Raw genomic sequence first — 25556 nt, 5'->3', positions numbered from 1 at the left:
AGACAATTATATGGCCTACTGAGAACAGGGATTAAATAGGAGGAAGAATCAAATACTCAGCTATAGGGGAAATACATAAAACATAGCACTTTTAGTCTCTCTAATTATCTACATGGATAACGATGTTTTTATGGCTCACCAAATTTATATTACTGGTATGGACACCATTAAAAGTGGTAGTGTTGCTTACTTCAATCATCTTTTCAACAATTCATGGCAAACTCAGAAGAGTTGAGAAAAAGAAAAATAGAACAAGGCAAATCAGAGCCATGCATGAAGGAAGAAAGACCCCAGGCAGGCACTGCCCTGAGTGATATATAATCACAGAATTATTGCAATTAGACGGGGAAGGATGGAGCTCATGCTCCGGCCCCCCGAGGTGACTGCTCTAGAAAGCCAAGGTGTGCGGACTCACCAGCGGCCTCCCCGGCCTCCCCAGGCCGGCTCCTCGCCATAGGCTTGCTTCCTCGGCTTTTTGCTTTTGTGCATTTCAATGGTGCTCCCCTTTTCCTCACCCAACTTGTGTATTTTACACCTGTATAGGAGAATGTTACCAGAAGTGTCATTTATTCCAGAGCTGTGAAACCACAAATGGCGATTCCCCTCTACCAGGCACTTCAGAGGGGCTTATATTATCTTCAACTCCACCCCACCATCCCCATCTTCCGCTTGGTGGGGAGCTTCTTTATGCATCCTACAATAAACCCACTCAGAGTAAGTGCACATTTCCGATGTACACAGCACTTCTGAGCAGCATGAATAGAAAATTTTGGAAAGATGCTACAGTGAAACTGCAGACGTAATACCCTATTGTTTGTATTGCTAATTTGAAACAAAACACAACTTTGAACTTACTGCAGGCTAATCAGCTATTAAAACAAAGTACTTCTTTAGAAAAAAAATTAGATCTGGCTGCCTCCTTTAGGTATAGAAAAAGAAATAAAACAACCAAGAGGGAGCATGTGCTTTAAAATTGTTCCCTTATTCTTCTCTGTGCTGATGTGAAGTCACTAAATGGTACTGATGGAAAATGTAAACATGCATCGACAGTCAAGATTCGCAGGGCAGAGGTATGGCTGCCATAATAACCCTGGATGCTCTTCCCTTGGCAAGTCCTGTTATTGTCAGAAAGATGAATTCTAAAACAACTCTATATTGTGCAATCTGCAGATTTTATTGACAAAGGTGTCAAGTCCTGCAGAACTGAAAGTTGTTTTCCTTGTCATGAGATAAATAAGCAGGTTTTCTCGAGATCCCAGCTTTATTCAATTTGCTTAGATACAAGGTGACTGCAAGCATTGATTCCATGTAAGACCGGATATGGATTTTTTAAGGGAGGTACATGTCTTGGGAGTTAGAGTCACCTCTTGAAGAAGCTGATGGCTTTGCAGCTTGGCTCATGGAGAGAGAGAGAGAGAGAGAGAGAGAGAGAGAGATGCCACTGGAACTGGAGAGATTATGGTGATCCTGGGAGCAAGTACACCGGCCAGTTTTCATTGTCCTGCTTTGCAGACTCACAGATGTTGCAGCTGGAATTGAGGAACTTAAAGAGTACCTGGAACAGTGGTTCTCAAACTCTGGGTGTGTTCCAGAATCTGGGGGGCTGGTAGAAACACAGGTCTCTGGTCCTAGCCCTAGAAGTTCTGATTCAGTACGTTTGGAATGAGGCCTGAGACAATGCCTTTCAAACACATTCTTAAGTGAGGCTCATGCTCTAGGTCTGGGGACCCCACTTGGAGACCCACTCATCTAGCACAACCCTCTTATTTCATAGGTGAATAAACAAGGCACAGGGAGAACACAGCAGGCCTAGAAAACCAGTGTTTCCTGCTTTCACATACAGGGTTCTTGCTTTTTCCCTAGAAGCATGCTTTGTAGCTTTCCTACCTGCTCCACAAAAACATAACTTTCATCTAGAGATAAAGAAGTTGTTTCTTAAGCAGCCAACAGGAGTGTGGACTGCTTGTCTTCCTGCTGGAAGCTCCTCTGCATTCATACAGGAAAAACAGGCTCCAAGCTTGGGAGAAAGGATTAACCTTTGTTTAGGAGGGTTTCTCCCTAGACTCCTGCTTGGCAGAGAAGATGAGAGACCAGGGAGGCTCGGGGATGTTCAGAAGTGGGTTTGGTTTTCTCATATAGTGAAGAGTTTCTGGAGACTACATATTTTTTTTTCTTAACAGAGGAATGTGGCAGAAGGTATCTGCAAATCAGAAAGGTTATTAGGGGCTGGGTGACCTCTCAGGTCCCTCTTACTTTGAGAATCTATGACCCATGAAATTGACTCTTTTAATACATATTGTAGTAACACTTCCTCATTTCAACTTTACTAAACCATAGTTTATAATAGTTTAATTCAATAATGCTGAGCCCCCCAAACAGTTTACTACGCAACTACTCTTTGCTGAATCTTTTATTTTAGCAGTTTATAAAATGCATGTCCTGATATTTGTATTAAAATACACCCAGTCTATATTCTATATTTTAGACTCTACACTCTACATCCTCTAAACCTACTTTACTCCCTTCTCAGCATTTACTGACGTCTGAGATTATATTATAGGCTTACCGCCTTGCTACTGCCTGGGTCCACCGAGGCCAGATATGAACTCTGTGAGAGTAAAACATAACGTCTCTGGGCCATTGCTCTAAGCACAGTTCTCACAGCGCCAGCACCCAGTGCCAGTGGACCAGCATCTGCTCAGTAGACGGACTCAGAAGTTCTTACCTCCAAATGAACATCTACAGAGGTTTTCCGAAATATGAATTTAGTAACCAGAGGAACTCCTGTTTTAGAAAGCCATCAAATGAAGTGCATGAAGGGAGAATCAAGACCGTCACATATTTCCTCCCTGCCAGCCAATACAGGTACAGAATGGTGTTAGGGAAAAATAAGGAATGTTAAATCACATCAAGTGGGTTTTCTTGAACCTGAACTATGTTTTGTGTCTCAAGAAGTCTCTCCAGAAGACAGCCATTTGTGATTTTTGTATCAGTGTTGATCATTTGCTGGCACTTAGGGTTTGGAACACTAAGGACCCAAACCCTTACAGCAAAACCAACAGCTCTGTTACTATCGCTCAAAATATCAGACTTGTTCAACACAAACAAGTATCAGCCCACTGTACGTAGTGGAATCACACAGCTTTGTGATACTCTCCATGGACAAAACATTATCACCATGGAAGCTACGGACAATAATTCTATTCAGAAATGTTCACTGACTACCATTTTGTTTCAAGATTGTGGACTTAGCCACAAGCTGACTCCAGCTTCTAATGGACACTACCAATAGTGCACTGAATTTGATTGAAGTAAAGCAACTCCTTTGAAGTCACCCTAGAACAAAGAGCCAAACAAATATGAAAGGCTTAGGGATAAAGTTAAAAATAGGCAGTTTCCAGGAACACAGTTTCAAGCAAAAAAAAAAAAAAAAAAGACTGGAGTTGACCTTTTGGATTGCAATGGCAAGCAGACTCAGATTTGCATGGGTTCTGTTAAGGACAGGCGTGTCCGTGTGAGACATTTTACACAGTGGTTAAGGTAGCATTCACCCAATGGGAGCCCGGCCCTGCTCTGTGGTCAGCTTCCAGACCAGACACCAAGGCTGAGAGGAAAAGCCCACCTGAGGGCACCCCACAGGCACGCCAGTCAAAGACTGTAGAATGAATGTGTTGTTCGAATCAGCACCTTAGTGGAGAAGAAGCACCAACTCTGAAGTCAGATAGAGTTGGGTCAAGTTCAGGTTCAGACACTTACATACATAATCTTAGACAAGCGACTCATTTCTTGAGGCTCAGTGTTCTTAAGATTGCAATTGCTCTGGAATACGTGGCACATAGCATGCTGACTATAGTTAACAAGACCATATCCGAAAGTTGCTAAGAGAGTAGATCTTCAAAGTTCTCATCATAAGAAAAAAGTTGTAACTATGGGAGATGATGGATGTTAACTTGTGCTAATCTTTTTATAATATATGCAGATATAAAATCATTATGTGTACCCCTTAAATTTATACAAAGTTACATGTCAATTATATCTCAGTAAAACTGGAAAAATTGGGGTAATAGAGCCTATTATCAGGAGATCTGGGATAATTAAAGACATTTTATGGATAACATCAAGCAGCAGCTCATCCTGGGGCTTTAAACACATGGAAGGAGACCGCTCTAATTTTCACTGAGTGTGGTTGTGGACAGCCACGTCTGGCCAGTGTGAACGGGCCTGAGCCAGGCTGGCTTAAACGTGCATCTCCACACCCACCCACAAACATTCACTACGCTTGGTGTCGTCCACTTTAAGAATGACAGCAAGACAGCTTTCTATTTTGACATTCCGTAATAGTCCTCCTTTGAAATTTTTTCTCTTCATCTGTTAAATGGGGCTATTTATATTCAGCCTCCGCCTACCACATTGTAAAGATCACAGCAAAGGAGTGTAAATGCTGAATGGTATTATGCTATTAGGATGAGAATTCTCATGCTCACGCTTTGGGGCTCTGGCATTTGGGGGCTTCCTAATTATTACCACTACAAGATGTAAGATAAAATGACACTGTTTACTCATCAGAGGCAGACACCTTATTACAAATTCCAGCTTTTGGCTTCTTGCTTGTCCCCCCTGCAGCGGGAACAGAAGAGAAGCTGACTTGCAATAAATGTGGTGTGATGCCTGTTGAAATCGGGACTTTCGCAGGGTGAAGTTTGTATTGACACTCTTAAAATATGAGCCTGTCTCAGTGCTTTATGTCATCAATTGTGACTGTCAGTTTCCTTTGCAAGGAGTGGAATAATGGAGCTCTTTTCCTCCTTGCTTTTTCCAAACTGGTATTGGCTGGAGGGCTTGGAGCAGCCCTGGCTATGGTGGGAGGAGGGATCTGTTTTAGGAATATGGAACATTTTATGATGCTGTGTACTTAATCCCAGACTCCAGAACAGGAAGAGCATCTGGCCCTCAAGCTGAAAGGTGTACCATGCCCCTGAACTTGTGGGTACTTGAAGACTGTTCCTCTGGACCCTGGGGAAGATTTCAGCAATTCACCAACAATTGTTATCTGCAGTGCCAATGAGCAGCTTTCTGGGACAGTCTCCTAGCTGGGCAGGCAGTGGGCTAAAGTTTCAGGGACACTAGCGTTTACAGGCCGGACTGGTCTTGGTGAACTGAGCCTGGCTGCCCTAAGATCTGCCCCACATTACAGGATCTTTCAGGGAAGCAAGATTTCAACGTCTACCAGAGAAACATGAAAAGCACAGTGATCTACTAATAAATCAGGAGACAATTAAGGTTAAAAAGTCAATGTCCAGACAACACCAGGATCTGGATTATATCAACATATCAGAGTAATTCAAAGGCTAGTGCCTGGAAGGTGGCATTTTACTACAATCCAATTCATTTATCAAGCAGTGTTTCCCCACTCGCGGTCCCTTATTCTACAGGACGATCCGGGGCATCTGCCAGCAGCAGCCCGTTTTTCTGGCTGGTGCTAATTCTTGATTGAACATTGGCCAGGGTTTATAATCAAACTTAGATTAAGCTTATCTGCCTTCCCTGCCTTTGCTCCTTTTTCCCCCTTTCTCTTTCCACAGAATATCAGTTGTGCACACAGACTTCCTCTATTTCTTTTGTTATATTTATCAAAAATAGACCAGAACATGACCAAAAGATTTCCATAGGCTCTCTCTACCTGGGATCAGAAAGAACATATCAACAACCTTCTTTTCTTTTCTTGCACATTCTTACGTGAACAGTTTTAGAACTGGTTCACTCAATGATTACAAGGAGCCTTTCAGTGGCCTGGGGATTGTCTTCCTAGTAAAGGTTAAGGGATCTCTGAGATAGGAGAAACTTCAGAGATTATAATAAGAGCTGCCTGTATTGATGATTTACTACAGATTAGAAACTCTCATTCTTTTTTTTTTTAAAGATTTTATTTATTTATTTATTTTTAGAGAGGGAAGGGAGGGAGAGAGAGAGAGAGACACACATCAATGTGCGGTTGTTGGGGGCCGTGGCCTGCAACCCAGGCATGTGCCCTGACTGGGAATCGAACCTGCGATGCTTTGGTTCACAGCCCGTGCTCAATCCACTGAGCTACGCCAGCCAGGGCAGAAACTCTCGTTCTTTATACACATCTGCCTTTTAAATCCTTATGGTAAGTCCCAACATAGACACAATTTATTCTCAATTGTATAGATAAGGAAACTGAGGCTCAGGGAGGTTTTATGGTCTCTGAGCTAGTAAGTCACAGAGTTGATTCAACTCTATAAATTGAGGTTGCAGGTATATCTGATTCCCAAGGCCATATTTTTTATTTTAAGCTCAAGGGCAATGGGCCTCAGAATAACAACAAAATAAATACAGAAATACTTTTAGACCACTTCCTATATGCCAGGCTTTCTTTTTAGCATCTTACATAAATTCCCTCCTTTATCCTCACTGCACATCTCTGATGTCATATATTGTTATTCAGATATCACAGATGTAATAAACAGGGGATGGATCACAGAGAAGTAAGTGACTCACCCAGTTACCCAGCTAGGGAGTGATAGAGCTGGGGTTCCAGTATAAGCAGTTTGAAGTCAGTGCCCCAACATCCACGAAACCTAACTCTGGCTGATGGATCATTTCTCCGCTTGTGCTGAATGCATATGGCCCTAAGGATCTGTACCTGTCAGCCTAGTAGGGCCACAAGCACAGGGTGGCTCAGTCGCGTTCTTCCACACACGTTCCGGTGCCCAGACTAGGCACAGGGGCAGGGAGAGGCCAGTACACTTCCCGACTGCCTGGCTTTCTAGAGTTTACACCAGATCACTAACATTTTTTTTCAATACTGGCTTTTTCTTTGTGATTTAATTATTTACGCACTCAGGTTCATTTACTTTGGAGCTTCTTGAATGTCAGAGCTTCAGATCTCAAATGCAAGCCAAGCTTTGGCCTTTGCAACAGCCCAAGGTTAATGCGAAGTGCAAACAAGGGGCCTCTGAATCCACTGCGACTGTGGGTCCGCTGTTCCCGCACCTGCTTCCTGCTCCGAGCATTTCCTGGGACTTGTGTGAAGAGGGTCTCGATGCCCCGTGGGGCCCTAGTGTGTGTATATGTATAAATACACACAAACATGCACATGCACATGCACACGCTTGCACACTCCTCTCCCAAAGTTTGCCTCACTGCTGACTGGATACACACATCTCATCTGGCAGAAGGGACTGAAAGAAGCACTTCCTCAAGGCAAAGGGAAAGTGGATGGGGCCCGGCTTAGTCATCACTACTGAATCTTAGCCAGGGCGCGGAACCCTCCGAGCTTTGATTCTGTCATTCCCCATTTCAGGGGATTAGGCCATATGAACATTTCCCAAACCCACTTCTGCAGAATGTTAGTATTCCTTGACATACTAGTGGGTGGATTTGGAAAACAAGAGTTGTCCAGCCAGATAAGTTGGGAAGAATCTCTTTTCCTTGAGGGATAGATTCACATTGCCCATAGGTGCGTGTTAAGAGTGATGAAATAGACAATCATATATTTTTATTTTGATAGTTAATAAACTTATTCAATAACCAACCCCCCTACATTTTTTTTCTCACAGAACACCCATGGATAACATGGAGAACTGGTTTTAGGATATCAACCCTTCTCAAACACAGCATCTTCCACATTCACACTTTAGTAACTTAACAGATAGTTAGTGTACTTCTGAAATGGCTGGATTGCTAGCATGAGAAAAACAGAAAGTGGTATTTAAAAGTGAATTTATTTTTGTGTAAGGCAATCCACAGACAGGAACATAGAGCTGAAGACCCAACTCCATCTCTATGGTCAATGGTCAATGAACAGTCCCACGGTTGAGGTGCTGACAGTGTTCAGCACCTAGCGGAACTGAAGATGCAGGCAATGCTTGTTACACTGCAGTCCAGGGTTCTTAGAGGTGCCTTTTTGTGTGTGTGGAGGGGCTCTTGAGGTCAGAGAAGTCCAAATATTTGAGTGGATGAGAGCTTCTTCCCTTGGATCTGAAGATTTCCAACTGTATCTCTGTGCCCTTTACTGATCTTCATGTCCCTTGTGGCATCGATAACAGAGCCACACACAGAGAAATCAGTAAAGAGGTATTGGCCAAAAATCAGATTTCAAGAAGTACCTGTGTAAAGTACACATGTTCCCAAAGGGCAAATAGATAGCTAATCCAGTTTTTAAAGACAGCCACTCGCAGGCTAATTTAGTATTTCTAATTAGGTATCTGTTTCATTGCTTCTCTTTTCCTCCATGTAATATATTTTATATTTGAATAGAAAATAAATTTTATAAAAGGTCTGTGTTATTCAGGTGAAATTGGTCTGCTATTGGACTTGTTTTGCTCTTGACTGTGACAGTTTGGCATAGTCTTATTTGACTTTAAAGGAGATCAGGCACTACTTTTCTCCTCTTCCATGTATTTGCTGTTTGGTTGGATTTTGTTTTTCTGGACCTTGGTAGATAAAATCCCCTCACCTGTGCAGTGCTCATGAGGCTGCATCAGTCACCTGGGGAGGCCCACCAGACTGGACTCAATACAGAACCTCTCTGAGCTTTAGTTTAAAACCTCAACGCCTTTTATGTAGTGAAAGCACCACGGTATGCAAGGTGACCGGTTCTTGACATCCCGCCTCCACCTGCAGTTCTGGAGTCCTATAGTCCTTGACCACAGATAGCTTGAAAAGCCTGCTCTAAGGCACAACTCGGAGCATCAATCACCCCATCCTCTATCACCTGACAACCTAAAACCTTTGAGTGGTGTCCCAAGTGCAGGCTCCACAGTCCAAACCTCTCTGCCTTGTGGAGCAGCATTCCTCTTTCTCTGCCAACTGCCACCTCCCGCATCTCAAACCACGGGCAGAGCCCTCATCATCCTCCTGTCCCTAACATGACAGGCTGTGGCACAGCTCCACAGTCTTCATTCTCATGGCTGCTGATGCTTGCATCTACTCTCTCCATGCGGTCACCCACGCTGCCTTTTCTGGCTCTTTCTGGAGTCTGGGCACACACCATCTAAGCACCAAAGGCATCCTAAAGCCTTGTCTCCACGTGCATCTCTCTTTCTCGGAATGGCAATCCCTGGAAAGCAGCAACTGGGTCATATGTGTATTAGAGTCTTTGACACAACATAGGTAGATGCTTAATACCTATTGCTTAAGGACAATCATATGCATTTGGAACCACACGTACATTCTATGACTGAAAACCTACTGGAATCACTGAATGCGAAAATCTGACATAAAGGTTGGCATACCATGGGTACACAGTATGTGCTTAATAATAACAATAATGATAACAACCAATACTTATTGGGTGTTTCCAATGAGTCAGGCATTATGTTACAACTTTATAAGCAAACATACCCTATCAGGTGGACACTATCATCCCTATTTTGACTTGAGAGACAGAGATGAATGTTGCTTAAATCACCTGCCCAATGCCTCCCAGTGTGACCCCTGTGGTTAACCTCTATCTTTTCCCGGTTCCCTCCAGTGACAGCTCATTGCTCTAAGTCAGAGGGTGCCTTTCATGTTTTGGCTGCTCTCCGAGGAACCGATGTGACTTCTCAGCTTATGGGGCTGTGACGATCAAAGGGGAGAATGCATGAACGTACTCTGCGAAATAGAAGTCACCATCCTGAAGTGTGCTAAGTAACCAGACGGGGAGAGTTTGGATTCTTTGACTTAAAGGCAGCAGCAGATTTAGGGCATCCACCTAGTCTTTTTGACCTTGAGTGAATATTATTTGACATTTTTCCAGGTGCAGCTCCACCTGAGGTCACACTGATCTGCCTGCTGCAGGAAAACCCAACGGGAGGCAGAAACCCGAAGGCCAGGTACAAACAGAACATGAAGAAGTGCAAGGTGGCAGTGGGGTTACCTCCAGAGTAATTTTATTTTTTTCGAAACAAGCAGGAGGATGTTATCAGGGGTTGGCTGAAATTTCCTCCTCTGGGCCCAGAGCTATTCAATCACGGCTGCACAGAGTGAGCACTGGGTGCAGAAGGAACAAGTGGGAGCTCACAAACGAAGGCAAACGCAGGCCCAGCCAGCCAAGTGTGTGCCTGCTTTTCTTGGGACCACCTCCCTAGCGTGCAGCCAGCAGAAACGAGGCCAAAAGACCCAACCTGAAGTCCATATTTTATTTGAATAAAAGTCTCTAAATGCTGAGATTTATAACTTCACAGGAAAGGTCTGGGAGGGGGAAAATAGCTTAAAAGAACATTCTGTGTAGCGTTAGGATGCTGCCAGAAGTCTGTGGGTTGGACAGGGCACTGCGTTCCTGAAGATTAGACATAACTGAGGGTTTCTTCTTCTTCTTCTCTTTTATTAGCATGGGAATACAAACCCCCTCTCATGTCAGAGCCTCGATTCTTCAGGTTTCTGGTACAATTTGCCCCATTCAGGAGTAACATTTAACTGAAGGGAAATCAGAAAAAAGTGTAGCTTTTTTTTAAACCAAAAGAATGCAAAGATATCAAATTTAGCTTTCTAATTTAATTTCTGAACTTTCTTTTTTGTGTGTGTGAGAGAAAGAATTTTAGGGGATATAAGGAGAAAGCACATGCTTTTGTGATTACTAGAATTCTGGTGGCTGGTATTTCATTAAAGCGCCACAGAGCTGCACTATGAGGAACAGTAAGCCTTCAGAGCGAGCCCCCCACCTCCTCCTGACCTCCACTAAAGAGAAATGTCAGCAAGAAATGCGAGCAAGGAGTAATTTTCCTTCTCACATGGGATAAAACACAGATTCTGAACCGTGCAAAGAAATTATGAGTGAGGAATATTTTGATTTACTACATGCTCCGAGCCACCTCCTCCTAGCATGCAAGCTACGCCTGGACTACAGACAGAGGTTTTGGTGGCTGGTCCACTTGCCAGGGCACTCTCCAAGAGCGAGTCACTGTAACTCAGTCATTCAGGCAAGGATCGGACGAAAAGCCACCGCTGCCTACTTATAAAGAGAGCGTTTGCTAAGCCATCTGGACATGTAATAGAACTGCAAGATGGTCTGGAACTACTTAAATGATCAAGGTAAGGAATATCACCACCACACCAGTCTGCAGAAGGCACAGTGACCTCCATGCCATTTCTTTGACCCTGAGAGTCCCCTCTTGCTGGGAGCATGAATCAAAACCTATCACTTGACATAAAAGTTGTCTGATAAGGACACGCCCCACCCAGGCCGACCTCCTTCCTAGTCCTCCGTGTGGACTTGCCATTCAAGTCAAGAAGGCCCCACTGTTAATCTTTTTTCTCCCCAAATGTATTACATTTTGTTATTGTTTTATTTGCATTTTTTCTCCTGCATCAATTAATAAGCTGTAGACACTCTATGAAAATGGGAGCTCTATCTTTCTTGTTTATTCTTGTCTTCTCAGGAATTACAAAAATATAAAATTTATATATTGTAAACATATATATATATATATATATATAAAAGAATGAATAGCCCTGGCCAGCATAGCTTAGTTGGAGGAAGTGCCATCCAATAGACCGAAAGAAAGGTCGCGGATTCAGTTCCGGGTCAGAGCACATGCCTGGGTTGTGGGTTTGGTCCCTGGTCAGGCACATGCGAGAGGCAACTGATCGATGTTTCTCTTTCACAACAATGTTTTTTTCCTCTCTTTCCCCTTTAGTCCCCTCTCTCTAAAATAAATAGGCATGTCCTTGGGTGAGGATAAAAACAAGAATAAATGCAATATTTTTTTAAAGAACACTGCATATATATTAGTATTTGTTCTCAAGCTGGTCCTCTCTATTCCTCATTTACCTGAATCCAACCAATTCAAGGCCCAGGTAAGGTACCACCTCCATGAAGCATTCCACACACTTCAGCCTAAAAATGAACTATCCCTCTTCTGAGTTCTTTACCTTCCACATTAGCAATTTGTGGTTCCATAACTGACTTTTTTTTGTACTGCATTTTCAAAATTTTCCATGAGGTAGACCTTTATCTACCATAATACATGGAGAAACTTACAAAGAAATAGATAGTTAGTCATGAGGAGAATGTTAGCATCTTTCCTTCCAAAGGGCACTCTGGGAGAAAGAGCATGCGCAAACATCAGCAGGTAGGGAAGCGGGTGTATCCATACTCGGGAAATATCAGGAAGTCCCAGGTGCTGGAATACAAGGGTAGGGAGTGGGGAGATGAGTGTCTAGGAGTCGGAGAGGTGAGGGGAAAGGGGAAGTCAGAGAGATCTGACCTCTGCGAGGGGTCACATGGAAAACAGGAAAAGAAATGCAGGTAACCTGTAGAAGCAAAGACCAGCCCCTGGCTAATAGCCAGCAGGGATCTCAGTGCTAACAGTGCAGGGAGCTGAACGGGTCAGCAATGTGAATTGGCTTGGAAGTAGATCTTTCTCCAGAAGCCCCAGGAAGGAACACAGCCCGGCCCATACCTTGGTTTTAGCACCCTGAGACCCTAAGCAGAGGACCCAGTCGAGCCCCCTGGTCCTCTGACATACAAAAACGATGAGGTAATATCTTTGTGTTCTTTCAACCTGTTAGATTCGTGATAAAGTTTTATAGCAGCAATAGAAAGTAAATATAAATTTGATGATTTCTCTTATCACACTGCATTTTTATGGCTGGCGTCAGTAGATAGGCTGGTCTACAACAGGTGCTACTGAATAGAGCTAACAAACTCCCCGGGACAGAACAAATGCCTGGGGATTGAAACCACCACCTCTTTCAGGAGACCGTCCACGTCCTGCAGTCCTGCAGGTGATGTCTACGCAGTGACTTTTGGTTATTTTTGGGTACAACGCGTATTTCCGGTTACTTACCCACGGTCACTGTATAATCCTGACACCTTACCGTTGTCATCAAATACAGTTGTGGTCCCAGTGAGGCCTGCTTCTCCGTGTGTGTATGTGTGTTCAGCGAAGGATTTAACTTCACCCCAGTAAGAGTGTAATTAGGAAGGAAAGCCTGCTGCTTCAAGGAGATTTCTATAGCAGTCTGCTGTTTTGTGTTTTTTGTGCTTGAATATATTATCCATAGTGGAAGTGAAAGGAAATGAACATTATTAACGACTATGTGCTAAGCAGTGTGCTGGATGCTCTTGTGTATATTCTACTTTTATTTGGCTCTCATAAAACTCCGCCAGGTAAGTATTAATAGCCTCATTTTTCAGATGAGGAATAGAAGATCAAAGAGGCTAAGTTGCCCAAGGTCACACAACTAGTAAGTGGGGGATTTAGTATCCACATCTAAGAGACTTTAACTACAGATCTTTTTTGTTGCCTACTAGGCTGCCTTAGAAGTTGCTGAATTTATTCTTAAGCTAGTGCTTCTCAAAGCACGTGCCAGGAACCCCTGGTGGTCTGCGAGGGTCAGCCTAATCAATCAGTCCCTCAGTAAGAGCCGTGCTCAGCACCACCTTAATGTCATATAAACTACAAAAAGAGGATGATATGATCCTGACAACCTGCCCCCCCTCCCCCACACAACTCAAATTTTATCTGAGAATTGTTACCTAAAATAAGAGTAAACAATACAGGCCATGCATAAATAACCGCTGAATTGAAAGCGAGGCTATCTGAGTCATAGCAGACAGGCAGGAGATGCCAGGATGGTAAAGAAAGTAAGTAGGTAAGATTTGGAAGCCAGATGGGAAAGAAGAGGATGTTCTGTGTGAAGGCGGCAGCGTGGGGACTAGAGGGTCAGATGAGGGTTAATTGTGGCGTTTTCTGTAGAATGAGGAGGAGATCTAGCAGAACTCACAGCACGGGAATAAGCTGAAAATGATCAGGAAACAAGGTGAGTCTGGGAGGGAAGATAATGGAGGGCCTTTTAAGTCAGATAATGTTTGGACTTGATGCAACAGGAATTGATATTTCTACCCCTGGCATCAATTATTCATTTACCTGTGGCTGCCTTTCTAGGTGTTCCATGAAAAACTATTCTTCTTTTTCCACTTTAATAATTAATGTATCTGTTTAGTTAGAGCCATAAGGGGGACATGGATGTAATAATAGAGTTTCGCTCTGGGTTGATGATAGCTAAAAGGATCACTACTTTTAGTGAAGAAATGCAGAAACATAGCCCTGGACCAAGAAGATCAGCCCACACGAATGGAGCATTTCTGGGGTCTGAATGACTGCTTCATACAGATGGAGCGGCCATGCTGTTTTGGGGGACTCAGTGGATGGGAACATTACTCACAACCCTTGCCAGTATCAGAAGATGACACCCAGGAATGAGATTCTCCTCTCCAAGACAGACCAGTCAGACAGATTTTTCAATAACCTAATTAATATCAATGGGAACTAGAAAACTAATGGAGAAAAATTCAATGAGAAAGGCTATTTAAGCTATTGTATTTGATAATGTGTTATTTGCAGCATCCATGAAGACTTAAGAAATCTCCTGGAAGTTCTTGTCTTCTATTTGCCTAGTGCCCTGTGCAAATGCACAGTGCAGGCATACGTGGCTATAAACTTCCTGGTTGAGGAGGAATGCGAGAAAAAACAAACAAGAGAGCTATTTTTTGAAATAAGAACTATTGGCTTTATCACCTCACCTTAGAAATACCTATAGATACACAAGGAAGAAAATAAGCAAGTACAAGGCAACAATCCATTATGTCACAAACCTAAAATTAATACCTGGCTCCTTCCTTTAAATGTTCTTGGTATGACTGACAGCAATTCTGACCAATCAGAGCAACCACAACTTGACTTGTTCTGAGTGACTGTGTGTGAACATGCGAGTGTGTGCGTGTGAAATGGGAGTGCTATTTGTAACAGAGACTGGATGGTTGTACTTTCCACTGCAGGGTGGAGATGTGGTTCTCAGGCTTCGGAAAACGTATTGCGTCCTCCCTTGTCAGATTCTGATCTGAAGAGAACACTCAACACTCAGCAACTCTTGGAGAAAATTTCTGGCAATCATCTCTGGCCGTGACTAATTTGTCTCCTTCCTGGTTGCTATCCTGGCACTTCAATTCTTGTGGAGATCTTAAAGAGGACAGTCTGGAAATCTGGATGGTTTTCATCCCCAAATGCTGCTGTGTTTATTTCAAGGATATATTCCCCTGTCTGGGCAATGGCACAAAATGTAGAAGGAAAGGGTATGGGGGTCAATTCTGGGAAGGTACTTGAGAGAAAACCGAAGAGACCAGGCAACCAAAGTGGTGGTGGGGAGCAGAGAGAGAAGAGAGAGAAGGATCCGTGGCGGAGGGGAGCACGGGCTGGCCTTCTCTAGCTTCTCCTGGGGAGCGGGTGTGGGAGGGCAGATAGGAAAGAAACAGAGCCAACAGTTACCATCAGTGGGCACCTGTGCTTTCACATGATCACAATGGCCATTTAGTGGGATTGTAAGGTGGCTTTATTTTTTTTTCTTACACAGGTTTTTCTAAATTATCCAAACTTTGTTCACTAATAGGCATTTTTTAGATGACAAAAAAAATACAATGTTTTTGTATTTTCAAATAATAATATGTCCCGTGCTATGGTTGGGAAATCCATTTTTATTATTGTTAGAGCCTCAAGTGGAAAAATAATACCTAGAGTAAAAGGGGTTTGCTCTTTTGTAGGAGATGTCCTGACACAGAATTTTAGGACCGTGCCTCTTCTAGTGAAGAGTGACAAGTGTCCCTCACATATTCATAGCTCTAACGTTGTCTGGTACTGTGTCTTATACACATTAGGCACTTGATTAGTAGGTGATACTTTTTAAGTGCATAATTAGAATTAATAAATTAAGTAAATACATGTAACTAACAGTACAGAAACCATATCCTAGAAGAGAAACCTCTCTGTCCTACTGGTCTTACTTGAGGTATAAGACGGGAGAAACTGGTCTGGAACCTTAGTCCTTTCAGCCCACATCCCGATTCCTGGGCGTTCAAAAGAAGAAGAAGTCTCTTCAACAATTTACCAAACTTTTGAGATGAGGCACCAGACCTATAGATTCTTTAATGCCCCATTCCATTGTTATTTTTTAGCTTATAGCACTCTCAACGGACAAGGGTTTGTGTGTTTACTAGTAGGTATGTAAAATCCTTCAAATCGTGTAAAATTTTCTTTAAAAAATAGCAAGGTTTTAAATATTAGTTTTAGGGTTTTGTGATGCAGTGAATACGAATATTCTTGTTCTTCCTGTGTGTCTCCTTTGTGATTTTCAGGATATCCATGCTTCACACGGGGTCTCTGTTCCCAAGGCGAGAGGAAGGTCCACATAGAACCAGCCTCTACCCTGGGCTTGGCTGACCCTGGCTCTAGAGACTTCCCTTTTAAATATGAAAACGAAATTTAGCAAAGACCAAATGGTCAATTAGCTAGTGCCTTATTCTGGGCTCCACTATTTAACCCACTGGCAAAGGTCCTTCAGGGATAATGCAGTAGCCGAGTCATCCTCTTGACCTTGTCAGAGACTTCAGACATCTAGTAGGAAACAAGGTGCTGAGCAAAGTCGGAAAACCTGGGCTCCTGCACCTTCTCTGTGCAAAGCTGGTTCATTGACTTTGGACAAAGATGTTAACCCTCTGGGGTTTTGATCTCCTTGCCAATCAAGCACAGAGAGCAACACCTATCAGCAAACATCAGTGGATTTGAAGATCAAAAGAAAATAAGGAAAAGTGCTTTGAAAAGCACAGCGCCCTGTTCAGACGTAAGGGACACCCGGGATGTAGCCTCGGGGAAAGCTTTTTATGTCTCTCTGTCCTCAGATCCTCCATCAACCAGGGGAGCCCATCTCCTCCCCAATCTCCCAGCCCCTCCACTGGAGGGTGCAAGCCCACAGCCAAGGCAGTTCTTGGGGGCTTCACCTGCTCATTCTCCTCTGGTGATTGCGATCAGTTTCTCTTAATGCCTCCCTTTTTATTCAACTGGTTCTGATACCTTCTGTAATTAGGCAAACACCAATACTACCAACGTGTTTTTACAACATGCGATTTATTACCCTGAAATTTATTTTATGGGTCCTTTTTCCTGTAGAATAGGATTTTGTTTTTAGTCATTAGTGTGTAGACTCTCATTATTCTCTCTAATTGCTTTTTATCTATGTATAATTTCTTGTCTCCTGATAGCTTTACAAGGTCTTGGAGGACAGGCATGTTTTCTGACACTTCATCATTTCAGCCAGCACCTAACACCAGGCTCTATGCTCTCGACTCCCAGCACCCTTTAGCATCAATGTGTCCTCCCTTCTCTGGGGTGCAGCCCTCATCCCCTCTGTGGCGGCTACACCTCTAGAAAATCCATCCCCACTCAACCGCTCCCTTCTATCTAGCCAGGTGCCTTCCTATACGTCTGCATAGGCCCATCTGCACCCATCACCCACCACACTTACTCACTACACACTCAACTATCTGTGGTTTAGTTCCAGGATTTTGCCTTTAGAACAGTATTATCTTTTCTGATCCTGGATCCTTCTGGCTTGCATTGCTTGCTGGCCACGAGTTAGCATGGATTAAACTTGGTCTGCACTTACTCTCTGGCTGTTTTGTGTTATGCTAACATATTCTCTTTCCGGTATAGTATAAGGAACTTGAGGTCAGGAGCCCTCTCCTGCTTTTCCTTTTCTTCTAGCCTCTCTAGTTGTCTCTGGAACAGAGTTCTGTTACGTAACTGAAGAGCTCTCAGTCAATCTTGAGAATGCTAAGTTCTTTATGAATCACCAGTAAAGACCTCTGAAAGACCAACAATTGGGTTTTGGTCTACATGGCCTTGCACCTAGAAAACACTCAATAAACGATCCGTTTACTAGGACTTGTGATAACCCGGGCTGTTCCTCCAAACACTCACATCAGCACGGACTGCACCCAGGGCACTACAGACAGAGAGGGGTGCTCAGCAGCTTTCACACGGTCATCACCAGGATCAAAAACTAAGTGCCTGTCAGTTGGTGAGGCAAAAAGGGGAGCTGGCCTGAATTCTCTTGCCTCTTTTTAAATTCTGTAGCCTTTACACTTTTCTATACATGGCCCTTCAAGGGGAGGCAGAATTCTGGCGCTGTTCTTACGCTCCCAGAATTGGGGATCTTAGACTTAAGAACTGCTGAGAATGAGTGTGTCACTTCCTATCAAGGGCTGACTACAGAAGCCAAGTCTCCTTAGAAGCTGGAGCACCGCTAGAACCACAGCCAAGTTTCGCTTTCTGCACCTGCAGCCCCCATTTTCTCATCACTCACTTGCTCCTTAACTCTTTGCTGTCTGGATTTGGCCCACAGCCCAGCACACCTTAACCACATGTGGTGCTGAACACAGTCTTTAACTTTCTGTTGTCCTCGCAGCTGCCAATATGTTCATATGCAATCACATCTTCTATGAACTCCCTCCAACTTCTGGCCCTGCCAGCCACCATATTCTTCTTAAATTCATTCTTTCTTGACTCCTTGGCTCTCCTCCACGATTTCCGTTGCTCCTTCTCTGCATCTCCCCCGACCCTCTCTTACTCTGCCTCTCTCTGTAGGGTGGGCCACAGGGACCTCCCTCCCTCCCTCTTGACTTCATTCCCTGTAATTCTCTCCTTTGATAAATCTCTAGCTTTACGCTCTGTACAATGTTGCCAACTGCTGCCTTAACAACTCATCTCCTCATACACCAACCAGAGTCTCTCTTTGATTTCTGTAATTCTGTTCATGTGTCCCCACTCTTCCAGGTGCCCGGGGCAAACATACTGGAACCATCTTTGACTTTAGTTAGGGAGGGAAACAGATGAATCAAGAATGACTCCTCACTATTATTTTTTTGCTGGAGAACCTGAGTAGATAATGATACCTTTATGATGTTTATAATCTAGGGGGTGGAGTGAGGGAGGAAGGGCAGACTAGTGAGTACAATCCAAACAAGAAATGGGCAATTACAATAGTGTATGGAGAACACAAAATGGAGTAATTTTGCCCAACCCAGATTAGGGAAAAGGCATGGTCAAGAAAAAAAGATAAAGTATAATTTGGTCATTTCATGACCTTTGCCTGGTGGAAAAATGGCTTCCCACTGCCTACTTAATTAAGCATGAGACCAAGAATGTGGGAGGAAAACTCTCTAAATCATGATCATAATATTCTTTTCCAGCTTTATCTGCCATGATCTCCTCACTTCGGAACCTAACCTCAAAAGAACTAAACCAGACACCTTTTCCCAAATGCTTCTTGGGTATTTATTTCCACCTAGATATCTTTGTCTACATGGCTTCCTTTCTATGTTGCGTCTGCACCCACCCTCCACCATCTTTGGCTCTCCAAAAGCTCCTCCCACCCTTCAAGACCCACCCTGAATGCTAACTACTATAAAGAAGCATTTCCTGGTCCCTCCACCCCACTCCCACTGAAGACATGGAGGTGGCTCGGCCTCATGTAGGCAGCCCTGGCCCTTTCCCTGTGACTTTCTGTTGAGCCGTATGGTCTGCCATATAATATCGGTTGTATCTCCTTTTCTCCCCTGAGTTACAGAGGAGAACCTTCTGGACTGTAAGCTTTGAAGGGAAAAACACTGAGTTACTCATCCTTGAATACCTCCCCCAGAACTATACCAAGCCATTGCATAAACTTTTAGAAGACTGTCCTCACACATGTTTCTTTTGTATAGTTTTCCTGTAAAGTATAGATACATACTTTAAAAATTTTCTCTTGTCTTTATCACTTCCCCTTGAATTCGGCCAATTTGCATTAAGTGCTACTACACAGGCACAGCTTACAATCCCCGAGAGTACTCAGCCCCATCACTTTTTTTATAGAGTGCAGAGATGGTTTTCTGGAGGATCCTTCCAAAGGCCGCAGCATCCTTATCTCTTCCCAGTGACGGGCCAGTCTTTGGAAGGCAAGCTTTCCTGATTTCTCTAGCCAAGAAAAGCTCCACGTTGTAGCAAAGCCAAGCCTGTCAAAATTGTGACTTCTCTGCATCCACACCTGAATCTGCATAATTCTCCAAAGCCACAGAGGTATAAATAAAAACTTCCAACAGGACAGGGGAACGTTTGCCAACTGTGAGAAGATAAATGGCCTAGGGACTTCGTGCTCCAAAGGCAGAATGGCTGGATTTCTTATTTCTATGTAGCAAAAGAGATGCTGTGAGTCTAAGATTTTTTGTTTTCATTGCCAGAAAGTTATGGGTCACGACATTTAATTTGATTAATTCCTGGTTTCCAAAAGGAAACCTTAGGAGGAACCTGGGGAGGCTCAATAAAATAAGTATGTGCAATTGTTAAGACAGGAAAAGAAAAAAAAATGACTTCCATTGGAGCCCACAAAGATTGTTTCCAGTCCCAAACATGGGTCCCCAGAGGTAGCCTGGAAACCAAATTATTGTCAAAGAGATGCTTACCTTTTACAATAGCTTGCAGCAAAAGAAAACATATAGCTTAACATCTTTCCCACAACTTACCTTCCTGTTTTTTTCTCTTTTATTGTGTCTCTCTCTTCCTTTCCCTTTCCTGCTCCCAAATGCTATGCTTTCTTGTCTTCCCAGTCTGAGCTCTTCTATCAGTTAGACATGTATCTCTGAATGAGTCACTTGCCTTCTTAAGCCTCAGTAAGTTAACCAGCAAAATAAGGTGTTTATACTACATTAAGGATCTTTTACTTCTAAGTATAAATGCAAGCTTGTTCTAGCTGTGCCCATACAGCCGGTCATTTTAGGGCTCTGACCTGTTTGTTTCTAAGATGATGACTGGCTTCAGCCCACACAAGGAGCGAGCTCATTTGTTGGTGGGAGTCAAGTATGGGACGGTTTTTTGAAAGATGAGATCAAATGGCTAAGTGAAGTGGCTGGAGACCAAAATAAATGGACTGAATCACACAGGTGAATACATGGACCAGAGGGATGTGTTCTGAAACGTCATTAAACAGCTAATTAGTTAGCCAACATGGCCAATAACTTGGGCATTTTCTTCCTACCTGCCCCATCTGAATGTGTGTGTGTGTGTGTGTGTGTGTGTGTGTGTGTGTGTGTATTTGTATTCAAATTCGTTTTTATAACTCAGAGACTTTTAGACTCCTGGACTGTCAGGTCTGGTTGGAACCTTTATAGTCATAATCTCACTTGAGAACAGTGAGAGTCAAAAAGATGAGGTCTTTCAGCTTGTTACTGCAGGAAACAAGACTCGGGCAGGCACCCATAATCCCACTGAACCACACAGCAGCCATTGGCTAATTAACCTTTCATTTCCTCCCACAGGATGGCCTACAATTCTACTTGGATTAATGTTAAACAGTCTACACTTCATCAGCTTTCCGTTTTTACCCTTTCTTTTTTCCTGGTCTTAACTTTCTCCTCCCATGAGTCCTCTTATTCCCTCTATTCCATTTTTAGAAGACTGTCCTCACACATGTTTCTTTTGTATAGTTTTCATGGCATTTCATCCGTGTGGTTAATTCCCTCATCTGGATGATTGCTTGGAGGAGGTTTTGTATTATTTTTGGCTTGGGCATTCATTTCCTGCTGGTGAGTGACAACAGAGGCGGCTTCCCCAAATGGCCCACATTGCTGATAAGAGGAGCTGGCAAAGGGCAAGACAGAAGCCACAAGGAGAAGTGGAGTCAGCCAGGCTCAAGGGAATCCAGCTACCTTGTGGCAGGATTCTGATGTCTGGGAGGTGAGCCTAGGATTAGTTCTCAGCATCCGTTCACCACGAGGAAAATACTTGACATCGGGGGACTCAGGGTGGCTACCTGAATAACAATGACATAGCACTAAGAGGTAATATACCTAAATGAACTCTTCTCACTGCTTGCCCAACATCTGGAGGGAGCCTGGACAGCAGCGGTCAAGACGTCTTAAGTTCCTGACATAAACTGAGGTCAAAGCGTGCAAAGATTGTTTCCAAGTGGTCTCAACAGAAAAAGCATCACTCATACCAGAGACCGCTTCCACCGCCTTACAATAGCTTGGATTTCAGAGCACATTCTGACTATGTATTGTCAATATTGGACAGGTTTGCTCTTCTGGGAATCTGCTACATGTCCGCATATGCAAGATAGTGATGCCTGGTGGGAGAGAGGTGCAAATGAGGGCTGATAAGGCTTCTTTCGACTCTGAAAGTCTGTGGGTTTTGTCTTCCCCTTATGGATCCATTATTTGGCCCCAGGCAAACATTTTTATAAATGGAGATTTAGCAGATGGTATACATTTAGAAAACAGGTCACAAGAGCCACTGTTTTCTAAAACCAAAAGAGGAGAAGGAGTAAAATACAGAAACAAAATAAGGAGTCTGTGTGACTTCTGAGCTCTAGGTGTGCTGTAAGGGGGCTAACAGGACGAAGCATCCATCTGCTGGGGCAGGGGGATGGAGAATGAATGACATTCCAAGTACGAAAGAGAAAATGCAGTGTGCAACTGTTGCTACTGCAAAATGGGGTCTCTATGTCCTTTCTCCATAACGGTAATGACTGACATTTATGTGGTGCCTTTCATCAGTTCTGATCACAGAGAGTGCTCCGAGTCCTCTTTTGATGCGGCTCCTAAATCTGGTCCTCAATAGGCTAAAGGATGACATCTACACTCATGTCATATGTATTTAGAGAAGACGAGCTCATGTGAAATAGGTCCTTGAGATGCTACCAAAATGAATCTAGAATAGAGAAGGAAAAACTGGAGGGAAAGAGAAGTGGTGGGAGGGGCAGATGTATATTTCCATTCATGACCAGTATCCTCCAGCCAAATAGCGCCTTGACCCAGATAGAGTCTCTGAGAGATCTGAATGCCTCGGGGAACCTGAGTCTCATCCCACCTGCCTCACATCTTTCAGTGACAACTGGCACTGTTTGGAGTGTGTTACATTGAGGTGAACACTCTTCAGGGAATCTTGACAAACTCTGACATTAGGCTCCTAGTGTCACCAAAGACATGTTTCCACAGATGCTTCAGGGGTCTGGAAATAGAGGGGGCACTTGGCATACAGGCAAGGAGAGGCCAAGGTTGGAAGGAAGAGAAATGATAGGGAATCCGACCTGTGCCAGTTAAGGTATTCAACAATATGTGTAGGTACAACAGGCATAACTCATATGGACACAGAAGCCACCAAGAATTGTGATTCATTAAAATGCTGAGGAAAGATAAAATCATATAACACAGAGATGGGCACGAGGCAGTGACCACAATAACTCAGAGAACTGGATTTCAGTATGGACAGAGGTGGGAGCTCTGTCCATGTAGGGTTTCCAGGCTGATATTTGGAAAGGTGAGGCCATAAGGAATCCTTCAATCTTTGGGGGTTGAATAAAGGGATGTCTTCTTGTCTTAATCATTCTCTTCTGCAACCATCATACGATAGCTGCACAGATGTCTTAGGGGAAGGCACGTAAACAGAGGATGGATGGGGGTCTGAGAGAAAGGATGGTCGTGGAATGTGGAAGCAATGTGCTGGGGAGAGGACCTGTGTTCCCGACTTGGCCTGAACTAGATGAGTGACATGGTATTGAGCTGCAGCGCAGGGTACAAACCCCTGGGCTTAGAATCAAAAGTGACAGTTTTCTGAACCTGGCCAGGCCACCTTACCTCTGAGCCTCAGTGTCCTGGTTTATAAAATTAGAATGCAAACACCTCTATTCTAAAACTGCAAGAAGGGTGTTATGAAGGGGTATGTAGAATGGCTTTAAGAACTAAAACATATTGTATGAAAGAGGGGTGGCCTAACCCCTTGAGTTACAGATTGTCAGGCAGTGCCCACAAGGAGTGAAATGCCAACTTAAGGGCATACGGGGATTCATAACAAAGCTGGAACCAGTGCCTGAAGCTTAGGCTGAGTCCAGCTTTCTTTCATGATATGGTCACGATGCCTACGTATTTGATGAAAAACAAATAAGGCAGGGGGCGGGGAGGAAGCATTTTAAATAAAGTATGGCCACCGTGTGAATGCAAACACAAGGAATACTGTACAGCTAGAGAAGGCACTCTCAGAGACACACAGGGTGACTGAGAAATTTCAACCAGCACCCGGAAATATGGTCCAACCACAAAAAACATCCCGGGAAGACTGCTGAGAAACCTAGTGAGCAACAGTAGCTACTTTAAGCTTTTGAGAGCTTGTTCCTCGAGTCTGTTATGTTAGGGTTCTTGCTTGTAGGTTCTCAGCAATAACACACCATTGTCATTTTTCTAGCTAAACAAGTCAAGAAAATAACAGTAAAAAGAAAAGAAAGAAAGAAAGCAAAAGGAAAAAAAGAATACCCTTTGCCCATGGCTAGTTTTGGTCCTGAGTCACTTCTGTCACGCTGAAAGAGAAAGCAATAGTATTTCTCATGGGGAAGTTTGATCTAGCAACTCCTTCTCAAGTGGACTTGACTTGGGCTTTGCACAGAAAAACCAAACACCTTCAACAAAGCCTGATGATGAGAAACGGGAAACCCAGATGAGAACATCCACTTTGGGCAGACATAAAGAGCAGGCCATTTATCACCTGAGCAAATGGAGGGGACATGACTGCTAATTGGTCTCTTCATTAACCAAGGAGAACATCTACCACAGCAACTCACAAGCTAGTGGCAATTTGGGATGATCTTTAAGTGGCTTCTAACTCATAATCATATTTCTTCCTGAAATCTGGCGGCTTAGAGGATGTCTCTAATTCCTCATGAATTGTCTGCCCCTGCCGTCGCTAATTATAAACTCCCCGGGAAGGGAAAGGACAAGAGTGGGGTACACATGATAAACAGAGGTGAGACACTACACCCAAACCTTAAACAGGGATGATTAGCCCTTTAAAACCAACCTTTGGCTGGGGGTTTTGTGCTATTTTGGGGCAAAGGGAACATGAGAAATCCTTTCAGCTCCTGCAACACCTAGGGGAGGAGTTGCCTAGTAAATTACTGCTTTGTTTTACACGAGTCTCATCTACGTGATGTGTGAAGGGGGACAAAGGGATACTATGTAGACCTGTGATGCTTCCACAGCAAGGAAAGACTGTATGGGTGACCAGGTTAGCAAGGAAATTCTGCCAGCAAATGATAAGGAGTGAACTCTGGAGTTTAGAGATTAGTGGGCAGGTTCCATTCCTAGGGGACATGCCAGGAGACGCAGTGTTAAGGTCCCCTTAGGGGCAGAGGGCTTGCAGCACCTTTCAGCCAGGCTCCCTCCCTTTCCTGCAGCAAATTGACAGGGCTCCACCTTGGGGGCCTGCCCAAGGCAGCTTATCCAATGCCCATGAACAAAGAGAAGACAATATGGGCTGGGCCTAGGGCTCCCTTATCAGGTAGACATCAGGACTCACTGGTCATTAGCTTCCAAGGGCTCAGCTGCATAATTCTCAACCTAGGGTGTGTGACATCTAGAGAATGCATGTCAGATAAACTAGACAGACATTCACATCCAGCCATGACATTCTTGGGATCTTGTTCATATCCTTAGTGAGCATTAGAGGCTTTATCCAACTAGAACCTACACCATCCAATCAGATGAGAATGTAAGAAGAGAACCTTTAATGAAAAGCATGGCGGTAGTGTGTATGGTTGTAGTCTAGGTAGCTAGTGGGGCTGCCTCTGAGCCCATAGTTTTCAGGCACTGGCTCCAAGAGAGAGTAAAGACAGTAAATCCCAAGTAAACAATGTATAAAATGTGCAGCAGACTCAAATGTGCAAGAATGTTCATGTGATTCCTACCTCTTTGC

At 43.7% G+C, this 25556-nt stretch overlaps 1 protein-coding gene across 2 annotated transcripts in view; it reads right to left on the bottom strand.

Annotated features, from left to right (window-relative positions):
- Positions 1 to 25556, bottom strand: part of SETBP1 (SET binding protein 1) — a 349804-nt gene that overhangs the window by 72006 nt on the left and 252242 nt on the right. The gene's annotated exons all lie outside the window — the stretch shown is intronic.

This window comes from Phyllostomus hastatus, unplaced genomic scaffold (genome assembly GCF_019186645.2).
Source record: "Phyllostomus hastatus isolate PE091 unplaced genomic scaffold, TTU_PhHast_1.1 phas_contig_80, whole genome shotgun sequence".
Taxonomy (NCBI): domain Eukaryota; kingdom Metazoa; phylum Chordata; class Mammalia; order Chiroptera; family Phyllostomidae; genus Phyllostomus; species Phyllostomus hastatus.
Note: the sequence above shows the minus strand (reverse complement) of the source record. Positions and strands in the feature narration are given on the sequence as shown.